Here is a 20,490-nt window from a genome sequence, read left to right as displayed (position 1 = left end):
AGATGCTAGGTCCTGGGTAATTCTGATTGTGGCTCCTCAATATTTGAGCAAGCAATATTGCTTGCAATATTTTTTTTTTTGACTTGATAATTCTGAAATTTAGCTATGCTATTCCTTGAAGTTTCATTTTGGGGTCTTTCTCAGGGGATGATTGGTGAATCCTTTCAGTGGCTATTTTATCTTCTGGTTCTTGGACATCAGGGAAGTTTCTTTGATGATTTCTTGAATGATAATATCTAGGTTCTTTTTTTCATCATGTATTTCAGGAAGTCCAGTAATTCTTAAGTTGTTTCTCCTAGATCTATTCTCCAGGTGAGTTGCTTTTTCAATGAGGTATTTTACATTATCTTCTATTTTTTTCCCCATTTTTTGCTTTTGTTTGACTGATTTTTGATGTCTCATTGAGTCATTCATTTCCATTTATTCAGTTCTAATTTTTAGTGAATTATTTTCTTCAGTTAGCTTTTTTTATCTTCTTTTGCATTTAGCCAATTGAATTTTTAAATGACTTTTTGTTTAATAGATTTTTTTCCATTTCACAAATTCTGCTTTTCAAGGAGTTATTTTTTTTTCTATTTTGTAAAATCTATTTTGTAAGTAGCTATGTTTTTCCATTTCATCAAGTCTATTTTGTAAAAAGTTATTTGCCTTTTCCATTTCACTAAATCTATTTTATAAGGAGTTTTCTTCAGATAATTTCTGTGTTTCCTTTTTGAAATCCTCTTGTAAAGATTTTCATTTCATTTTCCTATTTTTCTTCTAACTCTCTTTTAAAATCCTTTTTGAATTCTTCCAAGAGTGCCTTGTGAAATGGGGACCAATTCATATCACTCTTTGGAGCTTTATCTGAAGATGATCTGCTTTTAGTGTCCTCAGGATTTGAAATCTATTCTTCTCTTTCTCCATCAAAACTAGTTAGGGAATCTAACTTAATCTCATGAGAATGGATGAAGAAAAATAACATACACACTAAATTGGTATAAAAATCTATTTTATCCTACTGAAAAATAAAAAAAAGAATAGGATTTTACAGAAATCTATTTTACCCTACAGGAAAATAGAGATAAAGAGAGGGATAATGGAAGGGAAGATAGATTGTGGAAGGAGGTGATCAGAAGGAAAACATTTTTGAGGAGGAACTGGATGAAAGAAGAGAAAAAAAACAGAATAAATATGAGGGAAATATAGTTAGCAAGAGTGTGAAAAAAGTTGAAGTAACTTTCTCTGATAAAGGTCTTATTTTTCAAACATATTGAAAACTGAGACAAATTTATAAAAAAATAAGAACCATTCCTAAATTGATAAAATAATGAAAAGATATGAAGTTTTCAGATGAAATAATCATAGCTATTTATATCCATATAAAAAAGCCCCAATTCACTATTGATTGGTAAAATGCAAACTAAAACATTTCTGAAGTACTACCATATACCTATTAGATTGACTAATAAGACAGAAAAGGAAAATGACAAATTTTGGAGATGTAGGGAAAATGAGACATCAATGAACTGTTGGTGGAGTTGTGAACTGATCCAACCATTCTGTAAAGCAATTTGGAATCATGTTCAAAGGACTATAAAACCATGCATACCCTTTGACCTAGAAAAACCACTATTGGCTACATGTCCCAAAAGAGATTAAAAAACAAAAACAAAAAGGGAAAGGAAAAGGAAAAAAGATATATGCACATACAAATATGTGTATGTTTTGAATCAGTTGATAGATAATGTCTCTTTATTGGGGACAAAGAATTGGAAATTGAGGGGAGATCCATCAATTGGGGAATGGCTAGATACATTGTTTTATGTGATTATGATGTAATATTATTGTGTTATAAAATTAGCAGGATGCTCTCAGAAAAACCTGGAAAGACTTCCACCAGCTGATGTAAAGTGAAGTGTACTCCATATAATCTCACAGCAATATTGAAAAATGATCAGTTGTGAATGACAATGACAATAACCATTCTCAGCAATAGATTGATCCAAGACAACTCTAAAGGATTTAAGATGAAAAATGCCATCTTTACTCAGAGAAGAAATAATGGTATCTGAAGATACCATTTTTTTTTACTTTTTTTAAACTTTATTTTTCTTGAGGGTTTTTTTGAGGGGTGTCTATGCTGTCTTTCACAATATCAATATTTTGGAAATGTTTTGCATAACTACACATATATTGAATTACCTTAATTCTCAGCGCGGGGGGGGGGGGGGCGCGGTGAGAAAGGAGAAAGACATAGAATCTGGAATTCATAGTTTTAAAAACAAATGTTAAAAATTGTTTTTATATGTAATTAAAGGAAAGTAAAATATTAAATAAAATAAGAAAGAAAAGTAATTTGGAAACTTACACAAAAAGTTACTGTACTGTATATGCCCTTTAATTCTTTTTTTAAATTTTATTAAAGCTTTTTATTTACAAAGCATATGCATGGGTAATTTTTCAACATTGACCCTTGCAAAACCTTCTGTTCCAAATTTTCCCCTCCTTTCTCTCACCCCCCCCCCAAGATGGCAGGTAGTCCAATACATGTAAAATATGTTAAAATATGTTAACTCCAATATACATATACATATTTATACATTTATCTTGCTGCACAAGAAAAACTGAATCAAGGAGAAGGAAAAAAAAAAACCTGAGAAAGAAAATAAAATGCAAGCAAACCACAACAGAAAGAGTGAAAATGCTATGTTGTGGTCCTCTCTCAGTTCCCACAGTCCTCTCTTTGGGTGTTTATGGCTCTCTTCATCACTGAACAATTGGAACTAGTTTGAATCATCTCGTTGTTGAAGAGAGCCACATTCATCAAATTGATCATTGTATCATTTTGCTGTTGCAATGTATAATGATCTCCTGAATCTGCTCATTTCACTTAGCATCAGTTCATGTAATTCTCTCCAGGCCTCTCTAAAATCATTCTGCTGGTTTTTTCTTACAGAACAAATAATATTCCATAACATTCATATATCATATTTTATTCAGCCATTCTCCAAATGATGGTATGCCCTTTAATTTGAAAAGATCAATACTAGGTCTACATCCCCAAAGATATTAAAGAAAGAACAAAAGGTCCTATTATGTGCAAACATATTTAGAGCAAGTGCTTTTGGTAGTGACAAAGAACTGGAACCTAAGGGAATGTCCATCAGAATGGGAATGGACAAATTATGACATATGATTGGAATGGAATTCTATGATGCTGTAAGAAATGAAAAAAAAATTGTTTCAGAGAAACCTGAGAACTGATGCAAAGGAAACACCAATATTGTAAAACTGAACAATTTTTAAAGGCTCAAGAACTCTGATTAATGCCATGATTTATCATGATTTCAGAGCATCAAACATAAAAAATGATACCCATTTGCTGATAGAGGTGATGGATTCAAAAAGCAGTGAGCCATACATTTTGGATGTAGTCAATGTGGAAATTTATTTTGGTTGATTTTGTATATTAGTCACAAGGTTTTTGCTTTTCTTTATTATTTCCCAGTGAAGAAAGGAAATGTGGTAAAGAGAAGAAAATAAGTATTTGATAAATGAAAAATTGTAATTTAAAAATAAAAGCAAACTAGCAAAATATTACAATAATATGTGGGACAAAGAAGACTGACACCTAAAATATAAGATGAATTGATAAATTTGCAATATGCTCTTCACAATGCAAAAATCATCAAAGAACATAAAAAGATGCAAAAAGTGTAAAAAATAACATAAAAATATAAAAAACAATTTTCCAAGGAAGAAATACAAATTGATAATAATCACATTTAAATACTATATATATATTATGCATATATATTTAAATTCCCTAATGAAAGAAATACAAATCAAGACTACTTCAAGACATCACGTTATATTTATTAAATTGGAAATTTTTAAAAAACAAGTACAAAAATTTTTTATAAGATTGAAGGTAAGTGGTAACAATATTTATGGGATTCAAACTGCTGCTAAAGTGACAAGAACATACAGAGGCATTATACAATAAGAGTCCCCAAACTGGCATCTGCTAACCCACTGATCCAATTGTAGAAATCTTATTCTCAAGATTTCACTGAAAGAAAAGATTTCTACCCCAAAATATTCAGTTACTTCCTTTCAGGCATTTCTTTAAATTCTATTTCCATGTAGCATCCAAACTTTGGATATGTATTTCCATAATCTTGACAATTTGCATGTAAAGGATAAGAAATGCTCGGTCTTGAATGTAAAATATACATTGATACTCCTTAACAATTTAGAGTGCAAAGAGTATAAACTATACTTCTCAGTAATAACAATGAGAACTAACATGTATACAGCGTTTTAAGATTTTCAAAACACTATACATTATCTCAGTAATTTACACTACCAAGGTGTTTGGACCACCACTCCCCAATTTCTGTTGTCTTTCCAATTAGAATGTATCTCCTTGAAGGCAAGTACTATCTTGCTTAATTTTGTATCTTCAATGCCAGGCACATAGTAGTCACTTAATAAATGCTAGTGAACTTACTGGATTCAATTTCTGCTCTTCTATTTAAATCCTTGTAACCTTAGACAAAGTCTCTTCATCAATCTGGTAAAATGGAAAGTACATTGGATTTTGAGACAAATCATTGTCAAGGTTTGTTCAATTGTTAAACTCTAAATATGAGTCTAGAATAAGATGAATTCTAAAATTCCTTCTAAAAATACAATATTTATTTTTATGGGGCAACCAGGTGAAATAGTATATAGAGTGTCAGGCCTAGAGTCAGAAGGATCTAAATTCAAATTTGACTTCAAATATTAACATGGTGAATTAGATTTGACTAATTCAATGAACTTTTCAGCCTTGCTCTAAACTAATCACTTATATTTGGCCTCTTAGCAGATTTAATCTCATTCTGCTTTCATTTCTCTATGAGTAGAGGAACCGGAAGAACAATAATGCTTTCCCCCTGTCTAGTTTGCATGCATAATGGGGTAAATGAATGACTTCAATGTCTCCAAAAGCTTTTTAATAAGTTCTTCACATAGAAAAAAAAAATTAACATAACCACAGGAGCTAACAAATAAGTCAATTTCTTAGCATTTCAACTCTGATGAAGGGATTCAGAAAACTTAAATTTGCTATTTGCAAGGTTTGTAGTCTTGGGCAAATTTCTTAACCATTCTGAATCCTGATATCCTCACTTCTACCCATTTCCTAGGTTGTTGTGAGAAAAGAGTTTTATAAATTGAGAAACACTTGAGTGCCTACTATATGCCAAGTATTAGGGATACAAATACAAATGTAAGGCAGTTCCTGACCTCAAGGAACTTACACACTACTAGAAAGATATAATATGTTCACATAGAAGTAAATTCAGAATTGAAGGAGAAAATGAATAATAGTTGTGTCAGGGTTGGTGAGGAGTATTCCAGGAACTGGAGTAGGTGGGGAGAATAACCAATAAGAGAATCAGGAAAAACCTCTTTGAAGAGGTAAATTGAGCTGAGCCTTGAAGGGAACTAAGGAGTTCCAGGAAATAGAAGTAAAAATATAAAGCATTATATAGAAACACCAAATTTCAGAATTCTAGAGCTGAAAAGAATTTTAGAGATAATAGTAATAATGCTGAGGAAATAATCCTTGATTGATAGATTTAGTCCAACCCCAAATGAGAAAATTAAGACCCAGAGAAGAGAATTCATTTGCCTGTGATTACATTATAATTAACAAAACTTGGACTCAACCACACATTGGTTGATTCTAGAATTCTTTCCACTAGTATTGTCACAGCTCTTTGGTGTTTGAGAACAGTCAGGTTTCTCAGACACACTCTAATAGACAACCATCCAGTCACATCAAGTTAACAAGTATTTTTCAAATACTTAATACATTCTGGGCACTATGCTCAGTGTTGAGAATTCACAGAAAGCTCAAAACAGTCTTTATCCTTCAGAACCTCAAAATCTGATGTGGCTTCTATGTCCTCCTTTAAGACTCAGTCTTTGTTTTTGGGTTTGATTACCATCAGTAAGAGAATTCAAGAGCCTTCATGGTCCCAGATATAGCTAGAAAATATATGGTGGCCCATCCACCACTATAAGAAAAACTGAACCTCTGTCACTGAATGCACCAGTCCTGAAGTCAGGAGACTCTGATTTCAAATCTGGCCTCAGACACTTAATGCTTCCCATCTGTGGGCAAGTCACTTATACCCAACTGCTGCTCAGCAAAAAAATAAAATAAAATAAAATAGAAGAAAGAACAGAAAGGGATCATCCTTTACCTCCCTCCCTATACCAGCCTCTACCCCTCCCCTCTGAGTCATTATTTCTTCCATACAAATATCTGAAATGGTTGCATTTTTAGTTTTATCCTTAGCACAACTGTTCTTGGAACTGATCCTGGACCAAGGTCTAGTATTATCTCTGCCACTCAACTAACTTTCCCCAAGACTCATCAACTTCCCATCAGTGAGGTTGGAACTGAACTATGAATGAGGTGTTGTCACAGGAGCTCTGAGTTGCTATCCCTGTCATGACCAATGACACAGTCATAGAGTCAGAGTTGGGAAGGATCTCTCAGGTTATCTAGTCTAACCCTTTCATTTTGCAGATGAGGAAAGGAAGTTAAATGACTTACTTAATGTCACACATTTGAATTACCATTTTTTTTTTGTTGTTGTTGTTGAGTCATATATCATCCCACAAATTTGTGTGCATGGAGTTTTCTTGACAAAGACACTGGAGTTGGCCCCATTTTAAAGATGAAGAACTGAGACAAATAGGAATTAAGTGAAATGTTCAGGGTCATTCTGTTAGTGTCTGAGGCCAGATGTGAATTCAGACCTTCCTAATTCCAAACCCAGTCCTCTATATACTTCACCACCTATGTGTGTAATACAGCCCCACTGTACTGTATTGTCACTTTATGGAACTGATAATTAGGTGACCAAGTAAAGAAGTGCAATGAAGATTCAGAGGGAGAAGGAACACCAGAGGACAATTCTCACTTATACTGAGTATTTTTCTTATCTTAACACTGTCAGTTACAAGGCTCTAGGGAACATGATAAGAATTTTACTGAAAGTAACACAATAGATTCTAATTTAATTTACTTTGAGTTTTTTTTTTAAGTAACTGGGTTAACTTCTTTTTGTCCCAGATTTCTCAATTGTATAATGTCTACTTTGAGAGGTTATTGGGAAAATGAAATAAGAAAATATATTTTAAAACCATAAAAAGTAGGCTAACAACAATAACAATAATAAAATAGCTAGCATTTATATGGCACTTTAAAGTTTCAAAGCATTTTACAAATATTTCATTTTATCTTCACAACAATCATAGGACATAGATGCTTTATGGGTCTACATTGTCTTATGTTAAGATGGTATTAAAGAATTTAGCTTATGAAATTTTAACCCCTAGTGATTGGAAATCTATAGAAAAGACATGTTTACAACCTGGACAAAACATGTTGTGGCTTTCTGAGTATAGTGAATTCTGTAAAATAGAAGCCCAATGAAATAGGCAACCTGGAGTTAGTATACCAGTCACCTTTGATCAACTAGCAAGTTTAGGTCCTTAGGCAGACACTTTATCACAGATTAATTATCCTATAGCAGCATATGAGTATTTTACAGACAAAGAAACTGAGACAGACAGAAATTTAAGTGACATACCCAGGGTTACAAAACTAGAGACTAGATACAAATTTAGGACTTCTTGACTAACCATTAGAGCCTCTAGCTGCCTAAGTCTTATAATTCTTTACAGTTGAGAAAGAAAGGCAGTGACAAAAGCAAAGAAAGATAAAAGAGATTCACATGTCCATGAGAGAGCAAATGTATTGGAAGGGAAAGAGAGCTAACTTCCAAAATAGAAAGATGTGAGTTCAGTCTTTGACTGACACATACTGCTATTATTCCTGTTTATTCCTGATTATTCCAAATAGTGAAACCTACTCAAACAATTAGGCAGCACGGGGAAAACTATGTCAAGAGAATATTCTCATGGCAACTCTAGGTATCTCTGAATTTTCTCCCTTTTACACAAAGCAAGCTTTTTTTTTTTTTTTTTCTTGAGACCTCTTCCATTGAGTATATCCAGGGCAAGCTATCAGTAATTGGGTCTAATTTCAAATGTGCATTTTCTCTCACATTCCTTAACCAGTAAAATGTGACCTAAAAGATCTGTGAGCTAAAAATAATACCACTTGTCTCCAAACATGAACACAGAAAGAACACTTTCAAAGTTCAGAAAATACCTTCCTCAAACCAAAAACAGACATTTAGTGACCACTGAAGAGGGTGGGGAAATTTTGAGCCATCCCTGCTTAAGAGAACATTTTTGGCAAAGGCATGTCAATCCAATTCTTTTCTTTTTCTTTTTTGCATTGCAAGAAACTTAGAGATGATTGGGGAATTTAACTTTGGCCCAGATAAATTCAAATGAGATGAGTGACAATTCAACCCATTATAATAACCATTCAAAACATTCAAAAAATAAGTTTCCCCCAAATCACTAAATCTTAGCATTAGAAAGGATCATCAGTACTATTTAGGCTAACTCTGAACCTGAAGAAGAATCTTCTCTATGGCATTCCTAACAAGTGGCCATCCAGATTCGGCTCAGAGACTTCTAGTGATGTAAAGCCCACTATGTCTTGAGACAAGAAGTCTATTCTAGATCTGTCCAACCCTTAATTATTAGAAGACATTTCCTTTTATGAGGCTTATTGCTTCTAACTTTGTCCTTTCTGGCCATTTGAAATAAGTCTAATTGCAGAGACTGGGAGTTAAAGGAATTAGGTTCAAATCTTGGCTCACGTTCTTACTACATGTGTACCATTGGGCAGCTTACTTTACTTTCCCTTCTGGTCTCATTTTCTTCAACTGTAAAATGAAATGATTGGACTAAATGATGTCTAAGGTTCCTTCTAGCACTAAATCCATGATCCTATATATTATTCCTTGTGGCAACTCTTCAATTAATTGAAAAGAATTAATATATCTCTTCTAAATCTTCTCTTTTCCAGTCTAAACATTCCAACTTCTTTCAATTAATCAACAAACATTAATAATGCTTTATCCCTGGCATGGTGCCAGACAGTGAGCATACAAGGACAAAAATGAAACTGTTCCTGACCACAGAAAATTTCTGTTCTTTTAGGGGAAACAAAGATGCACATGACTTCTAACCTTCATGGGTTTCTAATTTTCTGAATAAAATCAATATGATCATTTGTCCTAAAATGTGGCACAACCAATGCAACACATAATCTAAATGTGGATTTATCAGAGACAAAGTACAATAGTACTCTCACTGATACTTCTTCAATGGTGTCTCATTCAAGTTTCATCTCTTACACGAAGTCTTTCCTTTAACTGCCATTAATCCCCAGCAAAAATTTATTTGTATTTATTTTGTATGTATTCCCCATTTACTTATTTGTTATACCTATACCAAGATATTCATATGCCACTTAAATCATAGGTCCAATTCCTATTCTTCTCCTTATTTCTAGATGCCATTAGCTTCCCAATAAAAATGGAAGTTCCTTGAGGGAAGAGACTATTTTACTTTTAATGTTAGTTTCTTCTGTACCTAATATAGCACCTGGGAGGTGCTTACAAAATGTTTGCCAATTGGATGAAGTGCAGACTTAGAACCAACACTTTTTAGGAAGCTTATCCTTTTCCTGGAAATAATGTAAGCTACAGTAGGATCTACTATGTGCAAGGCCCTAAGCTAATTATCTGACAGTCCCTGCCTTTAAGGAACTTACACTCTAATTAGGAAAGAATACTCAAAAGGAAGTTGAAAAGGGGAGGGGAGGTGCCATCACTTAATGTTGGAGTAAGCAAAGAAGCTGGTGGCAAATGAAGAGAAGGTTGGCATTTTGAGACTTTTAAAAAGAGAGGTTAAGGAAGAAGCTTTTTGCTGCACCCTCCAGCTTTCCAATCAGAGAGGCACTGATGAGGTATGAGTTACACAGCAGAGGCAAATTCCATGATGATGAGTTTATCTTAAGCTGGGCATGAATAAAGAAAATAGAGTCAAACCAATGGGGGGAGCTGTTAGAAAATGTCTTCTATAAATCCTGCCTTCTATAAGGTGTCAGAGTATAATTCTACCATTATAAATAATCTCCAGTTAGATACCAGAGCCATGTTTCCATCTGAGTTAACCTAATTTCAAATTTCAATTTACCTCTTACAGATTTAACAGCAGAGTCAGCTAGGTGGTAGTTAATGGACTTAGCCTAGAATCAAAAATCTTAAGTTGAAATCTAGACTCAGACACTTCCTGGGCAAATCATTTAACTTCAGTTTGCTTCAGTTTTCTGAACTGTAAAATGGACATAATATTACTACTTACTTCACAGGGTTACTGTCAGGATCAAATGAGATAATATTTATAAAGGATTTAGCACAGTGCCTGGCACCCAGTAGGCATTTAATAAATGCTTGTCCTCTTCCTTCCATCCAAATAAAGTCTTAAATAAGACCCCAAAAAAACTATCTATATTAGACTGTCAAATAGATCCTGGTTCCATTTTTTTTTTTTTTTTTGGTATCAAAATAGCAGAAGAAACTCACAAAGGGGCATGCTGTCTCCCAATTCCCAAACATTTAAATAAGCTCACTGATTAAATAAGATCAGTATGTTTCTGGTTTTTCAGACAGTCTGTTGTCCTTCATCATGAAAACAACCATCTTTTAGCACTAAGACTAGGGAAAAAAATAACTTCATAAGACACAATTCCTTTCATGGTGATCCTATTTTTCATTGGATTTGCAGAGTGCCTTTCCTTGGCAAACTTGACTTTATAATTCAATAGAGTCTCTCTACACTATAAGAGGCCTGAGGAGAAGAGGGGGGAGAAGGGAATACAAATAGAGGTATTGATCTGGGATCTTTTTTTGTAAGTAATCTCATTTTGTTTCTGCTAAGAATCTTATTGAAGCTTATTTCCTTTCTTCTTCTCCATAATGTTGTGGTGTTATTGTTGAAGTTTTAAAAATCATCAGATGTGCACACTACAGGAATGTTTTTGAAATGTAAAAATCATATACAACATACACACATATACATATGCATACACACAAACACAAAAACAAAAAAATTTAATTTATATCTTATTCTTTTTCTCTTCTTGTTTCAGCATGTTTTACAAAGTGAATTCAGAAATGATTAAAAAAAAAACAAAGATTAGAGTGCTAACGGAAAAAATTATCTTGGATTCTTTGCCTTTCCATTAATGCACTTAATATTTCTATATATTAATGATCCTATCAATGTTCTGGAGACTTCTTCTCGGCCTTTTTTTATTTGTTACTGTTTATGCATATTAGCATAGCACTCAGGACTTCTGTCTCTTATCCTTTCTTTTCAATATATGACAATCCACTTTCTTGTCCGATCCACATATTTACTTAATAGTTTCCCTTATATAATTTCATCACCATGAACAATGTAGTTTATGTATATCTTCTGAAGACAATTCTAATCACTTGTAATTTGGTCACCATAACTTAAACATTAATTAAGGTCTGAATCTTATCTTTGATGGCTATGAGTATATGACTTCAGGCATGTTATCTAGCCTCTCAGTTTCAGTTTACTTTATTTGTAAAATGGGGATAATACCCCCATTCCAGTCATCATTCCCATTCTCCTCCCTATCACACTATCTCACACACACACACACACACACACACACACACACACCCCTTTGTAGGCTACTCCTGGAACCATTCTGCATTTTGATAACAATTTTCACTTCATCTTCCCATAAATCAGGTCTACATATCAGTTCCTCATCACCATTTCCAATCATGTGACTTAATGAATATTTTTTGAATTCCTTTTTATATAATGTCCCCCTTTAAAAACATAAAATCCTTTTTTTCCTTAAAATGATTAGTAGCATCTATCTAAACCGATCAGCAAGCATCATATTTAATGGGGATATATTGGAGCATTCCCAATGAGATCAGGGATGAAACAGAGTTGCCCACTATCACCATTACTATTCAATATTGTATTAGAAATATTAGCTTTAGCAATAAGAGATGAAAAATCAACTAAAGGAATTAGAGTAGGTAAGGAAACCAAATTATCAGTCTTTAGAGATGATAAGATGCTATACTTAGAGAATCCTAGAGAATCAAGTAAAAAACTACTAAAAACAATTCACAACTTTAGCAACATTGCAGAACAGAAAGTTAATCCACATAAATCATCAGCATTTCTATGTGTTACAAACAAAGTTCAGCAGAATTGAAATACAAAGAAAAATTTCATTTAAAATAGCTATAGATAATATAAAATATCTGAGATTCTATCTGTCAAGACAAAGTCAGGAACTATATGAAAATTTTTAACACCTTCTATATAAATAAAGATCTAAAAAATTGGAAGACTATAAAATGCTCATGGGTAGGCTTAGCTATTATAATAAAAATGACAATTCTACCTAAATGAATTTATTCAGTGCCATACCAATCAAATTCTCATAAAACTATAGAGCTAGAAAAAAATAGTAACAAAGTTCATTTGGAAGAACAAGAATTTGCATGAAATTAATGAAAAAAAAAGCAAATACTAGATCTAAAACTTCTGCCCGTCTTTCATTCTCAATAAAATTCTTCCTAGTTGCCATCACATTCCTCCTATTTGACTTAGAAATCGTCCTCCTCCTACCATTACCCTGAGCTATCCAACTATGAACTACCAACACAACACTTGCCCTAACCTTATCATCTTACTCACTGGGGGCCTAGCATGTATTAAAAAGTAGCAGTCATCAAAACCATGTGGTATTGGCTAGAGGATCGAAGGAATGGATTAGGTTCAGGCTAGTCAGTATATATATATATATAATCTAGTGTTTGATTTGATAAACTCAGACTCCAACTTCTGGGATAAGAATTCACTATTTGACAAAAATTGGAAAATAGTATGGCAAAGCTAGGCATTGACCCACACCTAACATGCTATACCATGATAAGGTAGAAATGGGTTCATGATTTAGATATAAATATGATTTAAGGGTAGCTTGGTGGCACAGTGGATAGAGAACCAGCCCTGAATCCAAGAGGATGGGGGTTCAAATCTGGTCTCAGACACTTAAGACTTCCTAGTTGTGTGACCCTGGGAAAGGCACTTAAAGCCAATTGCCTCAAGAAAAAAAAAAGATACTATAAGCACATTAAAAGAATCAAGGATAGTGTACCCTTCAGATATTGGAGAAGGAAGGAATTTATAATCAAAGAAAAATGAATACAGTATGAAATGCAAATGAATAATTTTGATTATATTAAATTAAAAAGCTTTTGTACAAACAAAACCAATGCAGACAAGATTAGAAGGGAAGCAATAAACTGGGAAATTTTTTTACATCCAAGGGTTCTGATAAAGGTCTCAATTCTAAAAAATATAATTGACTCAAATTTATAAGAATACAAGGCATGCTCTAATTGATAAATAGTCAAAGAATGTGAACAATTTTCAGATGAATAAATTAAAATCACTTCTAGTCATATGAAAAAAAGCTCTAAATAAGTATTGATCAGAGGAATGCAAATTAAGATAACTCTGATGTACCATTACATACCTCTCAATTTTAAGATGGTTAAGATGACAGGAAAAGATAATGATGAATGTTAGAGGGGATGTGAAGTGATCCAGTCATTCTGGAGAGCAATTTGGAACTATGCTCAAAGGACTATCAAACTGTGCATACCAATATCTAGTAGTGTTTCTACTGGGTCTGTGTCCCAAAGAGATCATAAAAAAGAGAAAGGGGCCAATATGGGCAAAAATGTTTTTGGCAGTCTTTTTTGTAGTGACAAGGAACTGGAAACTCAGTGGATGCCCATCAGTTGGAAATGGCTGAACAAGTTATTGTATATGAATGTTATGAAATATTATTGTTCTATAAATGATCAGCATGCTAATTTCAGAAACATCTGGAAAGACTTATATTAATTGATACTAAGTGAAATGAATAGAACCTAGAGTACACTGTACATAGTAATAACAAGTTTATGTAATGATCAATTCTGATGGATAAGGTTCTTTTCAACAGTGAAATGATTCAGGCCAATTCCAATATAGTTGTGATGGAGAGAACTATCTACATCCAGAAAGAGGATTGTCAGGGCTGAATGTGGATGACAACATAGCCTTTTCACCTTTTTGTTTTCGTTTGCTTGCTTTTTGTTTTTTTGTTTTTTTCTCAGTTTTTCTTTTTCTTCCTTCTTGATCTGATTTTTCTTGTGCATTACGATAACTGTATAAATATATATACATATATTGGATCTAACATGTATTTCAACATATTCAACATGGTTCTCTCTCTGGGTGTGGGTGGCTCTCTTAATCACTGCACAAGTGGAACTGGTTTGAATCATCTCAATGTTGAAGAGAGCCACATCCATCTGAACTGATCGTTGTACAGTTTTGTTGTTGCCGTTTATAATGACCTCCTGGTTCTGCTCATTTCATTAAGCATCAGTTCATGTAGGTCTCTGCAAAACTCTCTGAAATCATCCTGCTGGTCATTTTTTACAGAACAATAATATTCTATAGCATTCATATACCACAATTTATGGCTGAATAAATTGTGGTATACGAATGCTATAGAATATTATTGTTCTATAATTTATTCAGCCATTCTCCAATTGATGGGCTTCCACTCAGTTTCTTACTATTACAAAAAGGGCTGCCACAAACATTTTTGCACAGATGGGTCCCTTTCCCTCCTTTAGGATCTCTTTGGGATATAATCCCAGTAGAAACACTGCTACATCAAAGGGTATACACAGTTTGATAACTTTTAGAGAATAGTTCCAAACTTCTCTCCAGAATGGTTGGATCCTTCACAGTTTCACTAACAATGTATTAGTGTCCCAGTTTTCCCGCATCCCCTCCAACATTTGTCATTATCTTTTCCTGTCATCTTAGCTAATCTGACAGGTATGTAGTGGTATCTCAGAGTTGTCTTAATCTGCATTTCTCTGACCAATAATGATTTGGAATACTCTTTCATATGAATAGAAATAATTTCAATTTCATCATCTGAAAATTGTCTGTTCATATCCTCTGACCATTTATCAATTGGAGAATGGTTTGATTTCTTGTAAATTAGTCAATTCTCTCTATATTTTGGAAATGAGGCTTTTATCAGAACCTTTAACTGTAAAAATGTTTTCCTAGTTTATTGCTTCCCTTCTAATCTTGTTTGCATTAGTTTTGTTTGCACAAAACCTTTTTTACTTAATATAATCAAAATTATCTATTTTATGATGAATAATGATCTCCAGTTCTTCTGTGGTCACAAATTTTTTCCTTCTCCATAAGTCTGAGAGGTAAACTATCCTATGTTCCTCTAATTTATTTGTAATCTTGTTCTTTATGCCTAAATCATGAACCCATTTTGATCTTATCTTGGTGTATGTTAACACCATACCTGGATCCATGCCTAGTTTCTGCCACACTAATTTCCAGTTTTCCCAGCAGTTTTTGTCAAATAGTGAATGCTTATCCCAAAATTTGGGATCTTTTGGTTTGTCAAATACTAGATTGATATAGTTGTTGACTATTTTGTCCTATAAACCTAATCTATTCCACTGATCTACTAGTCTATTTCTTGGTCAATACCAAATGGTTTTGGTGACTGCTGCTTTATAATATAGTTTTAGATCAGGTACAGTTAGGCCACCTTCATTTGATTTTTTTTTTCATTAGTTCCCTTGAAATTCTTGATCTTTTGTTCTTGCATATGAGTTTTGCTGTTATTTTTTCTAGGTCATTAAAATAATTTCTTAGGAGTCTGATTGGCATGGCACTAAATAAATAGATTAGTTTAGGTAATATTGTCATCTTTATTGTATTTGCTCAGCCTATCCAAGAACATTTAATATTTTTCCAATTGTTTAAATATGACTTTATTTGTGTGGAAAGTGTTTTGTAGTTTTGCTCATATAATTTTTGACTTTCCTTTGGCAGATAGATTCCCAAATACTTTATGCTACTGACAGTTATTTTGAATGGAATTTCTCTTTGTATCTCTTGCTGTTGGATTTTGTTGGTGATATATAAAAATGCTGAGGATTTATGTGGATTTATTTTGTATCCTGAAACTTTGCTAAAATTGTGGACTATTTCTAATAGCTTTTTAGTAGAATTTCTGGAGTTCTCTAAGTATATACCATCTTATCATCTGCAAAGAGCGATAATTTGGCTTCCTCATTATTTACTCTTATTCCTTTAATCTTTTTCTCAACTCTTACTGCCAAAGCTAGCATTTCTAATAGAGTATTGAACAGTAATGGTGATAGTGGGCAGCCTTGTTTCACTCCTGATCTTATTGGGAATGGTTCCATTTTATCCCCATTACATATGATGCTTACTGGTGGTTTTAAATAGATGCTCCTGATTATTTTAAGGACAAGTCATCCTCCTGTATGAAATTATTGATTGTGTCTATGATTTGCTGTTTTACCCATTCATTCCTTAGGAAGAGATTATTTAGTTTCCAATTACTTTTTAATCTATTTTCCCCTGGCTTTTTATTGAATGTAAGTTTTATTGCATTATGATCTGAAAAGAATGCATTTATTATTTCTGCCTTTCTGCATTTAATTGTGAGGTCTTTTTGTCCTAACATAGGGTCAGTTTTTCTATAGGTTCCAAGAACTGCTGAGAAGAAAGTATATTCCTTTCTGTCTTCATTCAATGTTCTCCAAAGATCTATCATATCTAATTTTTCTAGTATCCTATTTACCGCTTTAACTTCTTTCTTATTTATTTTGTGGTTTGATTTATCTAGTTCTGAGAGCAAGGTTGAGATCTCCCATTATTATAGTTTGGCTATCTATTTCTTCTTGCAACTCTCTTAACTTCTCCTTTAGGAATTTGGATGCTACACCACTTGATGCATGTATGGATAATATTGATATTGTTTCATTATCTATGGTACCCTCTAGCAAGATATAAATTCCTTCCTTATCTCTTTTAATTAAATCAATTTTTGCTTTTGCTTGATCTGAGATCAGGATGGCTACCCTTGCTATTTTTACTTCACCTGAAGCATAATAGATTCTGCTCCAGGCTTTTACTTTTACTCTTTATGTACTCTGTTTTAAATATGTTTCTTGTAAACAACATATTGTAGGATTCTGGCTTTTAACCCAGCCTGCTATTTGCATATGTTTTATGGGAGAGTTCACTCAATTCACATTTACATTTAAAACTACTAATTCTGTATTTCCTGCCATCTTATTAACCTCAATTTATACTTTTTTCTTTCCTTTTTCCCTTTCCCTCCTCTCCAGTATTTTACTTATGAGCACTACTTGCCTCAAGCAGTCCTCCCCCTTTAGAGACCCTCCCTTTTTCTTATACCTTTCTTCTACTATTTCTGTTTTCCCTTCTATGTAGTCTACCCCTTCCCTTTCCGTTTTTCCCCTTCCACTTTTCTATAAGATAGATGTTTCTCAGTGAAATCAAATATATCTAATATTCTTTCTTTGGGCCAAATCTGATGTAAGTAAGATTCACACAATATTCGTCATCCTCCCTTCTTTCCCTCAATTATAATATGCTTTCTTTGCCTCTTCATGAGATGTAATTTCCCTCATTTTACCTCCACTTTCCCCCCTTTTTTTGTTACAATCCCCTTTCCATCTCTAGTTACTTTTTTATATTATAATAGTAAAATCAGATTACACATGTACTCTCAATGTATACCCATAATAGAAATACAGTTCTCAAGAGTATTTTTTTCTTTTTTACCTTTTTATCTTCTCTTAAGTTTTATATTTGGAGGTCAAATTTTTTGTTTAGCTCTGGTCTTTTCATCAAAAATAAATGGAATTCACCAGTTTCTTTGAATGTCCATCTTCTAACCTGAAAGAAAATGCTCAGTTTAGCAGGGTAATTTATTCTTGGCTGTATTCCAAATTCCTTCACCTTTAGGAATATCAGATTCAGACCCTTTGCTCCTTTAAAGTGGAGTACTTTTAGGTCCTGAGTAATTCTTATTGTGGCTCCTCAGTATTTGAATTGTTTCTTTCTGGCTGCTTGTAATATTTTTCCTTACTCTAATAGTTCTCAAATTTAGCCACAATATTCCTTGGGGTTTTACTTTTGGAGTCTGTTTCAGGAGGCATTCGGTGAAGTCTTTCAATGGCCATTTTAATTCTATTCTATGAGTTCTGAGCAGTTCTTTTTAATGATTTCCTAAAAGATAGTGTCTAGGATCTTTTTTTAATCATGAATTTCAGGGAATCCAATAATCTCTCTCCTAGATTGTCTTTCCTAGATCTATTTTCCAGGTCAGTTGTTTTCCCAATTAGGTATTTTACATTTTTTTTTTCTATTTTTTCATTTTTTTCCCTTGATTAATTCTTGTTGTCTCATTGAGTCATTCATTTCCATTTTTTCAGTTCTGAATTTTAGTGAATTATTTTCATTTACTTTTTTTAAACTTCTTTTTGTATTTGTCCAATTGATTTTTTAAATGAGTTGTTTTGTTCTATGGAATTTTTTTTTCCATTTCATAAATTCTGTTTTTTAAGGAGTTATTTTCTTTTTCTGTTTCACAAATTCTGTTTTTCTGGGATTTGCTTTCTTTTTCCATTTTATCAAATCTATCTTTCAATGAGTTTTATGCCTTTTGCAAACCCTCTTGCAAATTTTTCATTTCCTCTCCCCATTTTTCTTCTAGATCCCTTTTAAGATCCTTTTCAATTTCTTTTAGGAGAGCCTTGTGTAATGGAGACCAAGTTATATCATCTTTCAGGGCTTCATCTGGAGACAATCTGCCTTTAGGTTCCCTAGGGTTTGAAATCTGTTCTTCTCTTTCTCCATAAAAGCTGTCTATAGTCAGAGTTCTCTTCACTTTATTGCTCATTTTCTGAAAAAAAATAAGGTCTGCCTTTAGGGCAGGGGATGTTTTTCACGTGGAGGGAGGGAGGGAGAGGTTTTCCAAGTGGCCACAGCTGTGCTGGGTCAGTGCTGATTCACTCCTGGTGCTGGGTGGGCATGGCCATGTCCCATGAGATTCTGGCTTTTAGGGGTTCACTATTGATCTTTTGTGTTTGTGTTGGATGTTTTATAACTTCTCTGCTGATCTACTGACTTGCAACCAAGGCAGAGTGGCCAACACTGTTGTAGATTCCTGTAGATTCCTTCACGTAGATTCTCTGCCATGTGGAGTCTGCATGACCCCGGGACTCTGTGCTGTCTGAGCTGGCGTTTGTACTCAGCTGCTTGTCTTTCTCTGCCTCCTTCTCATTTCCAATTGAAACAGACGTTTTCTGGTGATTTTCAAAATTATCTTTTGCTGGACAATTCTCAGATGAAGAAATTAAAACTATTTATAGACATATGAAAATATGCTCCAAATCATTATTAAACAGAGAATTAAGACAACTCTAAGATACCACTACACACCTGTCAGATAGGCTAGAATGACAGGAAAAGATAATGCGGAATGTTGGAGGGGATGTGGGAAAACAGGGACACTGATACATTGTTAGTGGAATTGTGAACACATCCAGCCATTCTGGAGAGCAATTTGGAACTATGCTCAAAAAGTTATCAATGCATACCCTTTGATCCAGCAGTGTTTCTACTGGGCTTATACCCCAAAGAGATACTAAAGAAGGGAAAGGGACCTGTATGTACCAAAATGTTTGTGGCAGCCCTGTTTGTAGTGGCTAGAAGCTGGAAAATGAATGGATGCCCATCATTTGAAGAATGGTTGAGTAAATTGTGGTATATGAATGTTATGAAATATTATTGTTCTGTAAGAAATGACCAGCAGGATGAATACAGAGAATTTTGGCGAGACTTACAGGAACTGATGCTAAGTGAAATGAGCAGAACCAGGAGATCAACAATGATACTGTTTGAGGATTTATTCTGATGGAAGTGGATCTCTTCGATAAAGAGAGCTAATTCAGTTTCAATTGATCAAGGGTGGACAGAAGCAGCTACACCCAAAGAAAGAACACTGGGAAATGAATATAAACTGCTTGCATTTTTGTTTTTCTTCCCAGGTTATTTTTACCTTCTGAATCCAATTCTCCTTGTGCAACAAGAGAACTGTTCAGTTCTGCACACATATGCTGTATCTAGGATATACTGTAACCTATTTAACATGTAAAGGATTGCTTGCCATCTGGGGGAGGGGAAAAATCGGAACAGAAGTGAGTGCAAGGGATAATGCTGTAAAAAATTACCCTGGCATGGGTTCTGTCAATAAAAAGTTATTTAAAAAAAATTATCTTCTGCTGATAATTTTGTTGTACTCACAAAATTTGTGGATTCTTCTGGCCCAGAGCTAATTCAAAAGCTGGATTTCATAATTAGGATGAGAGTTGTAGAGAAGATCAGAAAAAAACATGTGTTGTCTCCGCCATCTTGGCTCCACCCCACCTCCTGTTTTTTCTCATTTTTTTTCCCTTCTTGATCTGATTTTTTTACACAGCATGATAAATTTACAACTATATATGAAGA

At 33.7% G+C, this 20,490-nt stretch overlaps 1 protein-coding gene across 1 annotated transcript in view; it reads right to left on the bottom strand.

The window, feature by feature from the left end:
* The window catches only part of PGM5 (phosphoglucomutase 5), a 286,144-nt gene that overhangs the window by 174,928 nt on the left and 90,726 nt on the right, over window positions 1-20,490 (bottom strand). The window lies entirely within an intron of this gene.

The sequence above is a fragment of the Antechinus flavipes genome, chromosome 1, assembly GCF_016432865.1.
Source record: "Antechinus flavipes isolate AdamAnt ecotype Samford, QLD, Australia chromosome 1, AdamAnt_v2, whole genome shotgun sequence".
Classification (NCBI taxonomy): Eukaryota; Metazoa; Chordata; class Mammalia; order Dasyuromorphia; family Dasyuridae; genus Antechinus; species Antechinus flavipes.
This window is presented reverse-complemented; position numbering and strand designations above follow the sequence as displayed.